General features: G+C 39.3%; 1 protein-coding gene across 1 annotated transcript in view; it reads right to left on the bottom strand.

Moving 5' to 3' along the window:
* Positions 1 to 18633, bottom strand: part of LOC150076556 (pre-piRNA 3'-exonuclease trimmer-like) — a 242892-nt gene that overhangs the window by 23400 nt on the left and 200859 nt on the right. The window lies entirely within an intron of this gene.

Raw genomic sequence — 18633 nt, 5'->3', positions numbered from 1 at the left:
TTCGTAAGAGCAACCCTTTGTTCCATTTACTAATCTTGTTGCCCTTCTCTGTACCCGTTTATTATTTAATTATTATTTTTTATTTTTGTTTTAAATTTTTAATTACATTTAATTATTTTTTTCTCCTGACAGAGGAAGACGAACTCTGAGAACATTCAATGAGGAGGAAACAACAATGACTGATATAAAGCGGCTGGACTGGAGGAAATCTAGTAGGCAGCTTCCAAGCAGTAATTAGTATCATTAACATTAGAAGGAATGTGGACATAGTGTTTGTTATGCGGTTACTGTGGTTTCTCAGTAATTAAACTCATCCAAGCCCAAGGTCAGGAAGCCATCCAGGACGATATTCCACAAAAGTCGGCCCAGTAATGCACCCTGCAGGCAGCTCCTGTAGAGGGTTGGTAGGGGTCTTGACTGTTATCGTTCTGTCAGAAAAAATAGTCAGTGGAAATGAAGCGGTAGAGGTTTTCAGGGATGCCTGCAGCCCTGAACTTTGCCAGAACGCTCGGCCACCAAAGGGAGTCGAATGTCCCAGAAAAACCCACAGAAATCAGAAGGAAGTATCACAAGCCTGTACTTGTTCTAGTAAGTGTAAATGGGCATGCACTGCGGAGGACCCCCCCCCCGCCTGAATCCGAACTGATAATAGGTTAGTAGGGGTCGGGGAGGTCCAGAGGTTTAGACGGGTTCTTGGGGATTAGCTTTACGTTTGCAGTTTTCCATTTTAGCGTCTTTAAACAGCAGTTGTACAGGTTGAGGATCAGGTCCAGGACGAACTCCACAACCTTCTTAATAATTTCGGGCTCCAGCAGGTTGGGTCCAGGGCATTTGTTTCCTTTGATTAAAGAGGTGGCACAGGTGAATTCTTCCTTTGTGAAGGTCGCTTCTGTCTCCTGGGTGTGGTAAGTTCCATTCTATTGAAGAGTAAAGTGTGTTTAGGGTCAAACAGCACAAGGGGTTCTCCCATCTCCGCGTAGTTTACATTGTCGTGTGATACAGTTAGCTGTAAAGGCCAGAAATTTAAAAGTGTGTGGTTTTGTGTACCGTTGTTCCTCTGGCCATTTAGACGCCAGACCGTGCTGAGGTCACGTTGCCCGCACTTCGCCCCATGGAGGCAGACCAGGTACCCACTGAAGAGTGCTAGGTGCAGTTGGGGGAGTCCTGGAGAAGGACTGTGGATAGGGAGAAGAGAACAGGTAAAGTTAAAATTAAAGAGTCAGAGATTGCCACAATGACTATGTCATCACAACAGGAAACAAGGGTCCCCGGTTAACCAGAAGAGGTAGAAGAATGTTCCGCAACAAAAGCTCCACTTGATTAGGTTGGATGCACAGCTTGGGAACATGTGATGCAAAGTATCCTTCCTAACAAAGTGGCTGGGCCAGCAGGTGGGCCGGAAGCTAGTAGTAGTCGTACATTGATGGAACGTCAGCAAAGGTCTTCAGAACCAAATTGTTCCTGGAGATCGGAATCCTGTCCAGGGGAGGATTCTGGGCCAGCAAGACTCTAATTCTACGTGGGGCAATGAGTCGCACTCAGGGGTGCGACTCATGCCTGGGCCAGAAAAAGGTGATGTGATGGGAGATTTGATCTACAGATACAGTGAAATGGATCCTCGAGTTAAAACAAAGAGTATTGCCAACAAATTGGACCAACCTGGCTGGGACCTGTGTTCAGTAGCCACATTGTGACTCTTACTGCCCCCCCCCCCATCCATCTTCCTATCTTTTTTTTTTTGTTAGCCATCTTTTAGAGTACAGAATTTTCTGGTTTTCTCACTGTTGCGAAGAGGCGGAATACATATATATACATTTTTATTCTTTCAGTCTTCTTTCTTTCTTTTTTTTTTTTTTTTTTATGAAAACCCCAAATACGAGATGTATTAGAACCTATAGATCGTATCGTGCTTGGGTCGGAGGTTGAGAAGACGAAAGAAAATATTTGTTGACATTGGACTTGAACTACTGTAGACTGTAATTTTCAGGAAATACGTATGAAGAAAGGTTGTTCCAGAAAACGGCAGTCTTTACTCTTACATATTATTTATTTATTAATATTTCTTAATTTGAGATCCCTCTTTGCGCAGGATTTGTTATTTCTTCACTATTGAGAATAGGTGGGATTGCATTAATTTTTTATTTTTATTTTTGATTGTTTTCATACCAATGCTATGTTGTTTTCGCCTTTTTCTTTCCTTAGTCTTTTTTTTTCCTTCTTTTTTTATTTTCTTTATTTTTATTTTTTGCTACTCTTAAGGCGGGATTTGGCTGCTGCTCGGGTCTGGACTCCATGGATTTACGTTCGCTGGACTAACACCAACGGATTTCTGGTTATAGAGATACCTAAGTCTAGGGTTTATACAGGACTCCTTAGACTAGCACCAGAACTGAAAGCAGTTTTTATGGTAAAGTTTTCTGATAGTCATTTTGTTATATTTGTCCTAATAATAGCCATCCAGTTTCCTCGTGGCACACACTCTCCAAGTACACAATTTAATGTACATCGGATATTTTGAGTGAATACTCGTACGTAAATAACAACTTTACAAGTATTTAAACTTTCGAACCGCTTTGAGAGATAAGGCGTCAAGTCTCGTGAGGTATTTTACAATCACCTTTTATGTAAAACTCAGTTCAAGGCTAAGTGCGACTGTTATTTTATCAAACGATTCACAATTTAACGCTACTGCTTTGATGATATGATGCATAGCATATACACGGTGCTGCCACTTTATTAGGTACACCTACTTAGGGGCGTGTTAAGCCTGCTTTAGCCTTAAAAACAGCCTGAATTTGTCTAGGCATGGATTGAACAAGACGCTGAAAACGTTGTGCAGGAAACCATGCAGACATGAGTGTGTCACGCAGTTCCTTAAGATTCAACGGAGGTGTAAGCCTACAGCGAACAGCCCTTTCCAGCCCATCCCAAAGATGTTAAATAGGATTGAAATCCAGAGACTGAGCGGGCCACTGTAGCAAAGAAAAGTCATTGTCATGTTCCTGGAACCATTCCATAGTGATTCGGACTTTGTGCACCGGCACAGTATCCTGTTGGAAGTAACCATCTGACTGAGGATAAAGTGTCAACATGAACGTCTGCACTTGGTCAGCAACGATGTTTAGGTACGTTGTGGCATTCAGACGTGAATTTATGGGTATCAATGGACTCAATGTGTGCCAAGAAAACATTCCCCACACAATAACACTGCCCCCACCACCTTGCACAGTAGTCGTCAGACATGATGGGTCCATGGATTCATGTTGTTTTCGCTCAATTCTGAGCCTTCCGTCAACATGATTCACCAGGAACTTCGACTCGTTAGACCAAGCAACTGTTTTCCAATTCTCGATAGCCTAGTGTTGGTGTTGCTGTGCCTCCAGGAGGCGTGCTCTCTTGTTCTTCATTGATAACAAAGGTACGCGATGTGGCCATCGGCTGTTATAGCCCATTCGCGACAAAGTGCGACTGCGATATTTTGTCTGTTGCGATATTTTGTTCTTCGCACCAAGGTTGTATTCTGATGTGATGTGCGACATTGTGGCCCGTCTGTTTGTTTGCACAATTCTAGTCATCCTCCTCTGACCCCTCTCATCAACAAGCGGTTTTCTTCCACAGAAATACCGTTGAGAGGATGTTTCCTGTTCGTTGCACCATTCTCGACACACCCTTGAAACTGTGGTGCGTGAAAAGTTCAGGAGAACTGCCGTTTCAGAGATGCTTTGTCCAGCACACCTTGCACCTACTATCATGCCATGTTCGAAGTCCGTTAGATCACACCTTTTCCCATTCTTGCTACGATTTTTACGCTTAACTGATACTAGAAAGGTTGTTCTGCTGCATTTATATCCACAACTGTTCCACAACGTTGCAAGTCAGCAGGGGTGTTCCTAATAAAGTGGCAGTACAGTGTATATACACACAGTACTGTCATAAATACTTTCACAAAAGTAAGACTCCCGTAAAAATAGAAAATAAATAAATTTTCTGTTTATACTCCGGCACGACAACCAAGTCAGTAGAGTTTACAATAAATTGTCAATACAAATATTTATCGTATTTAGTAGTCACAGGCTTGAAACCCGGTCCACTCAAGAAACGCGTGCTACGCACTCTCGCTCCTGACCACTGGGCTACGTCAGGCCCTAATGATATCACAGAGCTGTGGATTTTGCATCATGTGTACTAATGTATGGTATTCTTTAACAGGTGTATCACTTGGTATATAACAGGTGTATAAGTTGGTAAACATCAACTAGTAAAGGAAGCCAGTGAAAATGGAATGGGGAGATAAAGAAAACAGGACAGGTCTTCATAACACAGGACATGATGCACCTACGATTTTCTGAACCCACTTGGAACAAGCCGAAGATATGTCTACAGAGCAATTGATAAGTACAATGAATGAACAACAGAGAATTGATGACAGGCCCCGGTCTGGCCGGCCAAGAACTGTGAGGACTCTCCCCTGCAGCTATCAAGGCGATGGAGAACAGAATTTGTAGGAATCCTCTACGAAAATAGAAAATCATGTCCAGAGAAATGGGAATATCACCAAGATCGAAGTCACGCATAATCAAAAGTGATTTAGGGATGAGTGCCTACCGCAGGAGAACAGCACAGTTCCTAACTCCAGCTGTGATGGAACGGAGGCACTGTAGCGTCAGTACGCGAATGGTAAGCATCAACAGATACTCTTCACAGATGAAAAGATTTTTACTATTGATGAGAGTTACAACCATCAAAATGACAAGGTGTATGCCCATAGCTCTGCAGAAGCATGTCAGGACATTAAAAAGGCTCATCATTCAGCATCAGTGATGGTTTGGTGGGGAGTCTCCTACGAAGGTATAACGAAATGCATTTTTGTGTTCAGGGGTGAAAACCAGTGCAAGGGTGTACCTGAATGATATTCTGGAGCCTCATGTGAGACCCCTCAATCAGACCCTCTTCAATGGTCAGCACTGGATCTTGAGACAGGACTCAGCGCCCGTCCACAAGGCAAAGAACACCCAAACATGGCTGACAGAGAATGTGCCTGAGTTCATCAAGCATTATTATATAATACTATTATTCAATTTATTGCATATGCTTCACCCCTGAACGGCCTTCAGCTAGGAGGATGCCTATATACATTTGTATATTATAACTTAGATAGCAAACATAGAAGTCGTACATAAATTATGCATTTAAAATAAATAAATGCACATGGCATAATACTTTAAGAGTTTGGTATCTATATAATATCGGTGCTTAGATACACCATAGATAACTCTTAATAAACTACAAAGTAGTTGTTGTAGGCATCATTTGCTGTTTCTCATATTGTGCTCTGCCTTCACGACGAGTTGCCATGATATTGCACTACTTCGAATAAGTAACTCTTCACTAATAGAGAAGACTATTGTTACTTATTCTCAGTTGAGTACCACCACCCAGACAGCACTGTTTCACGGCTATTGGCCGATCATCAGTGGGTGGGCAGGTACCCTGGTAATGCAGACATGACGACCCAGTTGTGAAGTTAATCACACAATATGAGAGATGCCAAGAGGTGAAGATGTCAATATTTAAAATAAATAAATGCACATGGCATAATACTTTAAGAGTTTGGTATCTATATAATATCGGTGTTTAGATACACCATAGATAACTCTTAATAAACTACAAAGTAGTTGTTGTAGGCATCATTTGCTGTTTCTCATATTGTGCTCTGCCTTCACGACGAGTTGCCATGATATTGCACTACTTCGAATAAGTAACTCTTCACTAATAGAGAAGACTATTGTTACTTATTCTCAGTTGAGTACCACCACCCAGACAGCACTGTTTCACGGCTATTGGCCGATCATCAGTGGGTGGGCAGGTACCCTGGTAATGCAGACATGACGACCCTGGTAATGCAGACATGAAGAGTTATCTATGGTGTATCTAAACACCGATATTATATAGATACCAAACTCTTAAAGTATTATGCCATGTGCATTTATTTATTTTAAATATTGACATCTTCACCTCTTGGCATCTCTCATATTGTGTGATTAACTTCACAACTGGGTCGTCATGTCTGCATTACCAGGGTACCTGCCCACCCACTGATGATCGGCCAATAGCCGTGAAACAGTGCTGTCTGGGTGGTGGTACTCAACTGAGAATAAGTAACAATAGTCTTCTCTATTAGTGAAGAGTTACTTATTCGAAGTAGTGCAATATCATGGCAACTCGTCGTGAAGGCAGAGCACAATATGAGAAACAGCAAATGATGCCTACAACAACTACTTTGTAGTTTATTAAGAGTTATCTATGGTGTATCTAAACACCGATATTATATAGATACCAAACTCTTAAAGTATTATGCCATGTGCATTTATTTATTTTAAATATTGACATCTTCACCTCTTGGCATCTCTCATATTGTGTGATTAACTTCACAACTGGGTCGTCATGTCTGCATTACCAGGGTACCTGCCCACCCACTGATGATCGGCCAATAGCCGTGAAACAGTGCTGTCTGGGTGGTGGTACTCAACTGAGAATAAGTAACAATAGTCTTCTCTATTAGTGAAGAGTTACTTATTCGAAGTAGTGCAATATCATGGCAACTCGTCGTGAAGGCAGAGCACAATATGAGAAACAGCAAATGATGCCTACAACAACTACTTTGTAGTTTATTAAGAGTTATCTATGGTGTATCTAAACACCGATATTATATAAATTATGCATTCATAAACAGTTTCTATAATATAATGCAACAAATAGCATCTAATGCCAAATACAGGTGGCCATAATTTAAGTATCCCTAAGAGCTCTCTGTAGCTCTAAGCAATAAGCGGAATGGCACCAAATTTAGTAAGTAAACTATTCAAAGGCTTGGGGAGAAAGATCCCGTGAAAAAAATAGTTGTTCCAAAATCTGCCGATAGGGGATAATATGGCGCTGTACAAGAGGAAAGACAAGACAAAGTACAGTACCAACAAATAAATAACTAAAACAAACCTTAATGAAATTACAAATTTTTATTTCTGCTCTTTGCAAAAAAACAGAAAGAAACTATATTGCATTAAAGTTTTAAATCCAAACTAAAAAATAAGACCCTTAAGAGAGCAGAAAATTTGCATAAATCTGAGTTAATTTAATTTTCCCAGCAGCAGAGAGCTATAAAGGCACAACGCGAATATCGCAAGCGTATTCTGTAAGTTTACTGTTAATATTATTCCTGAACTGCAGCAAAGAGGATGCCTGGATGACACAATTTTTATGCAAGATGGGGCTGCTCTTCATATCGCACAATCAATACAGCAGCTTCTCCGGCATCACTTTACTGCAGAAAGAGTCATAGTCATTTGTTTCTCCACTGCATGGCCACTACGTTCACCTGACCTTACACCGTGTGATTTTTGGCTGTGGGGTCACTTTAAGTCCATCGAGGAATGTCCCTAACCTGGCTGTCTTAAATGACAACATAACGCAGCATGTGCAGAACATTACTCCAGAGATGTTGCATTCCGCAGTGGAGCAAACTGCGTTGCATTCCGCATTCGATTGTGCATCGAATGCAATTTGTGGTCCAGAACAATGGTAATCACATCGAAGACCAACTCCACCATCAGCGACATCATCGGCCATCGGGAATAAACTGTGTGTGAGTGAGTGAGTTAGTTAGTTAGTTTGGAGCTGTGAAACCATTTCCTCTGGCAGTTTGGTTCAGTTTCTTTCTGTTTTTTTGCAAAGAGCACAAATAAAAATTTGTAATTTCATTAAGGTTTATCTTAGTTATTTATTTGTTGGTACTTTGTCATGTCTTTCCTAACAGCGCCATATTATCCCCTATTGGCAGATTTTGGAACATTTTTTTTCTTTCACGGGATCCTTCTCCCCATGCCTTGAATAGTTTACTTACTAATTTTGGTGGCATTCTGCTTATTACTTAGAGCTACAGAGAGCTCTGAATAGGGATACTTAAATTATGGTCACCCTGTATATATGTGTGTTAACACACTTATATACAGTGACACAAGCAAAAGGTAGAGACATACACTGGTGTGCAAAATTTAAGGACCAGTCAGGTTTTCACCTGTAGTTTCTCATAGGAGTGGCCTGGATATGGGAAAAGCATACCAAAGGAACCTCGCGAGGTATAGAAATGATGAATGAAACAACACCGACACAATAACGGAAACAAAACGGTACAGAGGGACTTTATTCAAAAATGGCAACATAGCACTGGCTGCCATGATATAGATGCACCACTGCCAAAGATGGAACAAATGGAACAGGTGGGCCTCTGTAGGAGATATGGCCACCCCTAATGTCGATGCAGAATTTGCACCGCCTGTCCACAATTAGAACAATGTTGATAAGTTCTTGCGGTAACATCGTCCATTCCTTTGTCAGCGCCATCTTCAGCTGGTGAACATTTTGTGGTGGGTGTGGGTGGACATGCCACTACCCAGAGCGCCCCATATGTGTTAGATGGGATTTAGATCGGTGAAACGGGCAGGCCAATCCATACTAACAATGTACTCATTTTCCAAAAGCATATCAAAAAGTGTACTGCGATGGGGTGTGGCGTTATCATCCATAAACACGAACTTGGGGCCAATGGCACCTCGGAACAGATGTACATGGAGAAGGATTACCCCAATATCTGGAGCCTTCCAGTATCTGCAGTTGTGTACGTCCACCCAAGATAACACCTCCCCCAGAGAACGCCTCGACCGCCATATCGATCCCTTTTAGTGATGTTTCGGGGTGATACCGTGTGTCAACCTTTCGCCAGATTAGCTGACGTCCAGAATTGCTGCTGAGACTGAATCTACTCTCATCAGTAAAGAATACCTTAAGTAAAGATTTTGTGGTTGTAACCTTCAGAAATAGTGTTGGTCCTTAAGTTTTGCACACCAGCGTATAAATACATACGTATCGTAATATATACAAATAACATATAATAATTTAAAATAAATTAATTCTTCTCTGTAGAGGAGCAAAGTAGGATTAAACGGAGATTCCATCCTGAAGGAGATAATCAGGAAATTTCTACAGTTGTATATTATTAGCTACATGGTGCAAGGAAGCCTGAGACATATGGTGCACCAGCCAAAAAAAAAAAAAAATCTTCAGTTACCCTGAGAGAGAGAGAGAGAGAGAGAGAGAGAGAGAGAGAGAGAGAGAGAGAGAGAGAGAGAGAGAGAGAGAGAGAGAGAGAGAGAGAGAGAGAGAGAGAGAGAGAGAGAGTCAAAAGTAGAAGGGAATCACGAAGAAAGAGAAGAATAATGATATCCAGCTCGGGATATCGTCATTCGTGTGCCAAGCCCAAACTCACCAGATGTGAGCCCCTGGGTTGGTACAAGTCCTGTATCTTCTGAGATCTGTACTCTTTCTCATCACAGAACTTGTGCGCCTCCGTAGCCAGGTGGGAAGGAGCAGCAGTGCATAGCACACGCTTCTTGATTAGACCGGGGTTCGAGCCCGTCGCCACCAAATATGGAGGATGCGGAAAGGTCAGGGAATGACCACCGCATATCCCGGAGCAATATGGCCTTAGTTGCTAATGCTCCTAAAAACCAAACAACATAATAATTCAGAATAATTCACAGAACTTGTGGGGATCAATCTTCAGGGTGTTGTAAGTTTGGAGGATGTCAGACAGAAAAAATCTTTTAAGCATTGTTAAAGTCTTAATAAGCTTCTTTAGGGGAATCCACGCGTCATTGCAAAGGACGCGGAAAAGCGTAGGCCTACAACAAGATTTTGGACATTTGGGGCATCGAGACGATCGGTGAAGAGCTGACAGAGGTTGCGCGGATTTCCTGCAATGAGCAACTGATTCCAAGGGGTGCAACCAAGGTTTTGCATACATTGCAGAATGCGAGATGGAGAAAGGATGGCCATTAAGACGGTTCAACCACCTTAAAATCCAGTACTCGACACCCATGATTTTTTTTATGTTAGTGAGGGAAGTAGAGGACCAGAAGCATGACGAATGGCCACCTGCCAGCCCAGATCTTAATCCAATTGATTACCGTTTGTGGGCTATTTTGGAAAGGACGGTCTGTGGTAAAAGGCATGCCACATTGGAGAGCCTGAAGAGATCACTGGAGCATGCTGTGACCAATTTCTGCTGGATGTTGTGAGTACTTCTATTGATGAATGGCCAGAACGTTTGAGGTCTTGTGTAAAAAAACAAGGGGGGGGGGCATTTTGAATGAGCGTTGTGTTGCTTCATTTGCTGGTGTTCCAGAATAAACCCACAGTTTTGAGTTCCTGTGTCTTTTTATTTTGTGGCAACATGCAGTTTTTTGTTTGTTATTTGGTTTTTAGGAGCATTAGCAACTAAGGCCATATTGTTCCGGGATATGCGGTGATCATTCCCTGATCTTTCCGCATCCTCCGTATTTGGTGGTGACGGGCTCGAACCCCAGTCTAATCAAGAAGCGTATGCTACGCACTTCTGCTCCTTCCCACTTGGCTACGGAGGCGCCAGGCAACATGCAGTAACACACGTGACAATACTTATGGCAGTACTGTGTAGCATGTAAAGAATTCATCCTAATTTTTTTTTTTTTCTTTTGGACAGACGTTTGATTCCTACTATGAGCGTCATTTCCACCAAGTGGTAAATGAATTTTAAAGATAACTTTGCATCTTCAAGTCGTCTTCAAAATGGAAAAAATAGTTTATTCGTGACATTTCAGCAATGGCACACAAATCAAAAGGCCTCTATTGTCAGGTATACGCTCATCAATTAAATGGGAACTCTCCGAAGTAATTTTTTTAATCAGTTGTTGTCAGAAAATATATTTTATTTTCAATCCGTGTGTTTTATTTTATTTTAATAAAAGTCTTATATAGTACAAGTTTATTTTATTATTTATAGACTATTGTTTTGAGGTTTTACGCCTTGGTCGATAAAGGCAGTTGGATACGTTTTTTACTTGGTCAATATAACGTTTCGTGTTTGCTAACGTCCATGCTCTAAATCCAATCGAAAACTGATGGCATGTAATAGGGAAAGCGGCTGGTCAGAAAAATCTCGAAACAAAAACAGAGGCTTAGTTTTTCATTACGATAAGCAATCGTGACAGCAACAAAAATGTAGCCTCCAACAAGTTCCGATGTTTAATTTGTATTGAAAAACACAAGAGAAAAGGATTAGTTTTTACGACGCAGTATTTCCCATTCACTTGTAATATCAATGGTTAAATTTTCTTTCTGATACTCGTTGAAAAATATTGAAACTTTTTATCTAAATAAGTTTATATATTTAAGAGTACAATAGTTTTCTGAAGTACATTAAATTTATTTGCGTCATTTTGTAAACTTTAATATTTTAAAAGTTTTGTTAGGTGTTGCTTTTCTTTTTTATTCTCTACTGTACGTATTACTGCTTTTTGTAGAACCAAAAATAAGAACGTTAACCATTATTAAATCATTATATTCTAAATACGATTACTGCCACTAACAGGAAACATATTATAACTGTATAAAATTCAACTACAAGTGTAAATTTTGAACAAATAATTGTTTGCAAATGTCTAAAATGCTCTTCTGCGTTAGGTTGAAGTAATATTTTAATTTCCTGTGATGAGTCTGCAAGTGGGCACATTAGTAACCTGATGACAAAACGGTATCTTCTTCTTCCAGATGACTAAAAATGAAGGTTAGTCAAGCAGGAAACGGAACTAACCGAGAGGAGGCGTATGTTGCAAGATGTTTTACACTTATCAAAGATTTTGTTGAGTGCACGATGTCTATTAGTTATAGGTATATTACAAGGCACGACGTCTGCTGGTTATTATTATATTATTAGCTGAGGCTTATGCTGCACCAGGCAAAAAAAATAATAATAATAATAATTCCCGAGTTACCTGAGAGAGAGAGAGAGAAGAACGATGATATCCAGCTCAGGACCCTGGGTATGCCAAGCCCATACAAGAATATCACAACGCAAGGCGTATATTAATGGCATGGTTAATTATAGGATAATCATTCATAAAGGTTACGTTGGACAACAAATTTTAAGCTTTTGATTTTTTCCACCCGAAATAACATACATCTCATGAATTTTGACAAGCTGAATCCAAATATGAAGTCAGATATTGCCTTGCACTCACAGATTTAGAGAGGAATGTAGGATAAGCTTAAGTGAAAATCTTACAGAAATTTTTACAAGTACAGTAGAAGGGTCAGTTATTGTTATGTTTGTTATTTGGTTTTTAGGAGCATTAGCAACTAAGGCCATATTGCTCCGGGATATGCGGTGGTCATTCCTTGACCTTTCCGCATACTCCGTATTTGGTGGTGACGGGCTCGAACCCCGGTCTAATCAAGAAGTATGTGCTACGCACTGCTGCTCCTTCCCACCTGGCTACGGAGGCGCCCGGGTCAGTTATCTGGAATAATTGATGTCAGACCTCTTCCGGATAATCGAACGGGAAAATTTTTTTTCGGTAAGATTATATAAATTTAATCTTACTGGATTATATATTATTATCGGATTAAATGAATTTAACCTTACCTTAAGATTAAATTAAATAAGATTAATTAAATAAAAAAAATTATAAACCAATCTGGGAAAACAGAACATTCATCCAGGCATTTTTATGATTTTTATACAAAACAGGTAAATTAGAAAGATTTTTTAATGCTCTCCGTTTTTTCCACTTACCGATAACGAGCACGGACAATCTTTGCGTCCCAGCAGCATTTGCACACACAGCAAACATTTCTCTTTTAGTTGCTAAGATTTTTCTCCCTAATGTTTTCCGTAATAAGCACGACTCATCAACATTATAAACGTTTTCTATCTCGTAATTTGCGAACTTACTTTTAATGGACACCGCTGCCGATTCGTCTGCAGAAAGCTTTTCGCCTTGAATATCTAGTTCACTTATACCGAGTCTCAGTTTAAAGTTTTTGAGCCAGCCTCTGCTTGCCTTAAAATCTTCATTACCTATTAATTTTCGATTAAAATCCAATGCTTTTTTCACACAACATTGAGCTAGACACTGGTTCACCTAAACTTAGCTTCTGAAGAAACCACAAATAAAGTGCTCACACACTCTATAAAGCGACATTTTCGGGTTTCAACATCGTATTTTTCCTGCTAGATCCCCCTTCACTCTCCATAATGGACACAAGTTCTGCTATAGCACTGGAATTTTTCTTGATGTCATAAATTGTTGAAGTCCCCACAAACTCTTTGGAGAGATTTCCTAAATTTTCACCTTTTCTAATTCTATTAATAATTTCCGTTTTTCGTTGCAATACTAAAACTACGCGTTTTCATTTCGTTCACATTTTAATAAATAATAAATAAAAATAATAAATCGCACAGTTTCGGGCAGATATTATTCTTACTGAACCTGGAGCTAAGCTAATCTGAAATTCACTCATGGTTTCCAAGTAAACCCAGTAGTCTCGGTGATATTTTTCTAAAGCACATTTCTGAAGGTCACATAAGTTTTCCTATGTCATTCTAGAGGCTGTGACCTCTAGAATTGGAAAATTCTAGAGGTCACAGCCATAAAACAATAAAAACAATTTGCAGTTTTCGGTTTATTGGGCTTTTTGTTTGTACAATCTGTTATAAACAGGTAGCAAACTCGATCTTTCGCTTATTATAATAAAAAAAATTCAATTTGCAAACGTGATCACTGGAGCTTACTGTACTACCGTTAATAAAGAAAAAAAAAAAAAAAAAAGATCAGCTGTTCAAATTATTATCCAGAGATAATAATTTGACGTCAACGTCAAACTATTAACGTCAGTTATCCAGAGACTATTCTGGATAACTGACGTTACGGATAACCGGCGTTCTACTATATTACAATAAGCGGCGCAAAAAAAAAAAAAAAAAAAAATATATATATATATATTTTTTTTTGTTTGTTTTATATTTTCTTATGATTACGAGTCTCTCTGGTCCATCAACAGTCTGCCAGAATACTGGACTTCCGCCTTTCTTTATAACACAGTGTCAATGTCCGAAAGCCTTTTTTCGATTTCTGGGAGTAGTTGTTGTCGTTTTTGGGAGCATTAGCAACTAAGACCATATTGCTCCGGGATATGCGGTGGTCATTCCCTGACCTTTCCGCATCTTCCGTATTTGGTGGTGACGGGCTCGAACCCCGGTCTAATCAAGAAGCATGTGATACGCACTACTGCTCCTTCCCACCTGGCTACGGAGGCGCCTGATTTCTGGGAGTAATAATTTCAATGATATTGCAAGCGCGTGCACATTGTTTTCTAAATCAGAAAAAGTTTACTACTTGAAAACAGAAAAATAAAATATAAAGGAGTAACGTGCGAAGCGCTACCTATGCAGAAAAAAATCCAGTTGGTCTGAAAGAAAGTCTGCTGTCCAGGGTTAATTTCGCCTCCTAAGTTATTTTTAAATTGCATCTCTCGACTCTCAGATTTCGTTTTACACACTGGAAGAAAGAGTTTAAGAAATTAAAAAAAAAAAAAAAAAACAGTTAAGTAAAGGCAAGGGACCGGAGTTCTCGACATTCCCGTGACGTAATCACAGGCGCAAAGAAGTGTAAATGCAATGCTGGCTCCAATGTTAAAAATACATCGCTACTCGCTCTCTTTCGTCCTCAAAGAATGGTAAAAGATTTTAATTTTAGAACATTTCTCTTATACAAAGACACGAACAATACCATTACTTGAGCCGAGACACAATTACTAGTACTGTACCGTGGAAAGAGATCCAGCACAGTAATCATAAAGTTCTGTTAGCATTAAGCATCAAAGACGATCAGTGTTTCACATACTTCAGTGCGATGCATAAACGAAAACAAAGTAATGAATAATATTAAGAAATAAAACCTTGTTGTGTAACACAAGTGCTGCAATTCTTCCTGGTATTTATCATTATTTCCCTTTCATTCCGAGCTTAGAAGCTATATATGCAGAAAGTTAGAAAGGTTTTTTCCGACGCTTAGAAACTATGTAGGTTCTAAGCGTCAGAAAAACTTGCCTATCCTAAAAGTGCACGCTGTTATGTGAGCTTTGGTCTCTATATAGTAATAGTACATTATTTATTAAAATAAATAAAAAAAAAACAGCAAAAGTAACTGGTTCTATGCGCGAACTGAAAGCATTACACTACGTTTCTGTGCATCCGCACTTGTCCATTCATTTTTCTAATCAACACATGACAACAAACATTGGATGTGGATATTAATCCACATCCAATGTTTCAGCTTTCAGCTAGGTAAAGACAAGAAACGATCAACACATTTTATTTAATGCGAAAAACCAGCATACATCAAATACAGCAGGCCCCCGTTATAACGCGGTTCGCTTTACGCTGATTCGCTATAACGCTGTTCTTATATTATAACCCGTATCTGACTATAACGCTGTCACAGATCACTATAACGCTCTTTTACAGATTGCATTTTTGGCATATTTAACGAAATCGTTTCATTTGATGGAGTCGATGGCTTGAAAATGAATAGCATAACAGCATTAAAACGTTTCCAACGCCGACTTGAGAAATTTTCCCACGCTCAGTGAAATTTTCTCGCACGCTAATTTAATTGCAGTACAGTGACTTGTTACGTAGTTCCGAGATCAACATTTTAAATAATGATCAAGTATATTGCTTGTAACATTTGCGTTATATGCATTTATCCGAAGTCTAGTCATCACTCAGTACAGTATTAGACATCGTGCGTAACAGACAGTTTACTCGAACATTGTATCATAATTAATGCAACCAACGCAGTTAAATTTTCGAAGAGCTAATAATGGCCGATTTAGGAATGAAAAAGCAACAACGTCTGGGCACAGTACGAAGACTATAAATGTAAGAAAAAGACTGAATTTGAAAATTAAATTAGACGTTTTGAAGCGAATCGATTCCGGTCAACGACAAGCGGATGTGTGCCATAATTTAGGACTTGCAAGTTTAACTGTAAGAACAATTATAAAAAAAATAAAGAGTTAATTTTAGCAGCGGGAAAGATAGCTGTTCCACTGCAAGCAACTACGGCTTCGCCGACTACTAGGATTGAAATGGAAAGACTTTAACTAATTTTATTGAAGATAATATCCAATGCAAAATTCAGTTAAGTTAAATATTTGAGAGAGAGAGAGAGAGATTAGCCAATATGATGATCTGAAGAAAACTCACCTAAAAAATGTTATATGTTTACCCGTATGAGCAGGGTTATTTTCAATATGACAATGCAACCACCACACCAAATATGTGTGGAAGACTTCCAGCATCTACCTGACCAATGTAATCCATGGATTTCAATTTCAGTAACTTAAAACTTTCAAAAAAGAACTTAAAATTATTGAAGAGGGGCATTATGTGTTATACTTCTCAAGTTTTTAACATAGATGAAGTAGGACTTTTATGGGAAACCGAATGCCTAAAAGAAGTTTCATATTGAAAGAAGAAAAAAACATGCTAGGTTTCAAAGCAGCGAAGTATCGGTTGACTTTATTGTTGGGTGGTAACGCTGCGGGGGATTTAAAATTAATATACCCCTTTTAGTCTATTTGGAAGAGGGCCAAAGTTCAACCCAAAATCGACACATTTTTCATGATTAAATTCATCAATTAAATTAAATCAATTAAAATCAAATTAGATCAATTAAATTCATGATTTTAATTGGAATTTTAAGTTTAATTTTGATACGTAAGTATCAAAATTAAACTTAAAATTAAGTTACCAGATAATTATATAAGTATGTAATGCAGAATATTTTATATGTACAAATATTTGAATATTAAATATTTTGACCGACATCTGTGCATCTTTTCACTACTGTTTATTATTGATTAGGAAATATCCTATGGCACCAACCGCAACTGCAGTTTGAGAACGAGCGTAGCTTTTTGCCGCTCCTGTAACAGAGAAGTTTTTTCTGATTTATTTTCTGTTTTATTAGTTTAAATTGACATATTAACGTATTTTCTAGAGTAGCTTTATATTCCTATTTACGATGCTTAGTTTAAAGTAACTTAGATAGAGATTTTGTAGGTATTACTGAGTATCGGTAAAGGTATCAAATCCACGTGTTTACCGTTCGGAATTTGCCGCCATTGTTACGCGATACAAAATATCTCGAACTAGATAGCATAAGCTTAATATAGTATAGTACATAATATTGTCAATTAATAGGTAAAATCTATTAATCTTGTTGAACTTCATTGTCAATTAAATTGTAATTTTAACTATACATATAACGACTTAGGTTACGTAACATAAATAATTAGTAAAAATAAATAATTAATACTTAACTTATTATTATTATTATTATTATCCATATGATGCAAGGAAGCCTGAGGCTTATGCTGCACCACGAAAAAAAAAAGTTCCCGAGTAGCCCTGAGAGAGAGAGAGAGAGAGAGAGACAGAGAGAGTCAAAAGTAGAAGGGAATCACCAAGAAAGGGAAGAATGATGATATCCAGCTCAGGACCCTGGGTGTGCCAAGCCCATACTCACCAGATGTGAGCCCCCGGGGTTAAATTTGATAGGGAAGTTATATAAAGGGATTTCGTGGATAACACTCGATACTGAAACATAAATATAGCGTTATAACTGTGTTGGGATAAAAGTTTAGGGTTTTAATTTTGTACTGAAATTGAAATTTTTATTGAAATTAAATCGAAATCATGACTCGGACCAGAGCAGCAAAGCAAAAGGCTCAAGCTAAAGGGAGTGCTGTGGCTCAGGGGAGAGGTGAGGAGGGCAGTTGCACCCTGAGTCACAGCTTTTTAAAATGCACTATTTGCATGATGTTTGTGGAGCAGTCGGCTACGGGACATGATACTGCCATGGGGGATGTCTTTGTGTGTGAACGAAGGAGTGTAAGGAAATCAGGCTACAACTCAGTGTTGTTATGGGCCTATATGAGAGCTTGAAAAACAGGGTGGATGCCCTCGAAGGTTTAAAAGTGAGGGGCCCATCAACCTCTCAGCTGCTCACACCAATGCCAGAGCTTGCACTTGGTCATCACGCAACAACACAGCGGCAACCCCCAAGGCAGAATGCGCTGGTCCCAAAGGAACTAGTAGTTGGTGACTATTGTCAGGTAAACGGGAAACATGCTTTGTAAAAAGGATAGGTGGAACAGGACCAGGGTATGTCTACCAGGGGCAAAGGTTGATGATGTAGAGCGGATATCATCTTTTAAGGGCACAAAAGTTGATATAGTTGTACACGTTGTTGGCATTAATGATATTAAGAGTAGGAGACTGGCGGAATTACTTAACAAGTACAGGTCACTGTTGAAAAAAAGCTGTGAATTAGGGTTGAATTTGAAAGTGTCTGCTATTCTGCCCAGACACGATAGGAGGGAGCATATGATGAGAGCCCTGTCGATCAATTCGGCCCTCGAAACATTGTGCAAGGCTCAAGGGGTAGAATTTTTTTCAGACTGGTCTGTACTTGTTAACAGGAGAGACTGCGTCTACAGGGATGGGATCCGCTTAAATAGAAAGGGTGCAAGAATGTTTGCTGATGCTAGAGAGGCAGTGTTAGGTGGGTTGGAAAACTGCTAGATTGGGGAGATACAAGGATTAATAGATTAACAGCAGCCACTGGCAGAGGTGAAAGTGATTCTTGCATTGCTTCATTTGGAATGAGCAGCAGCCTGGAAAATTAGATG

This window comes from Mastigoproctus giganteus, chromosome 13 (assembly GCF_048544385.1).
Source record: "Mastigoproctus giganteus isolate SK-2022 chromosome 13, ASM4854438v1, whole genome shotgun sequence".
NCBI classification, from domain to species: Eukaryota; Metazoa; Arthropoda; class Arachnida; order Uropygi; family Thelyphonidae; genus Mastigoproctus; species Mastigoproctus giganteus.
Note: the sequence above shows the minus strand (reverse complement) of the source record. Positions and strands in the feature narration are given on the sequence as shown.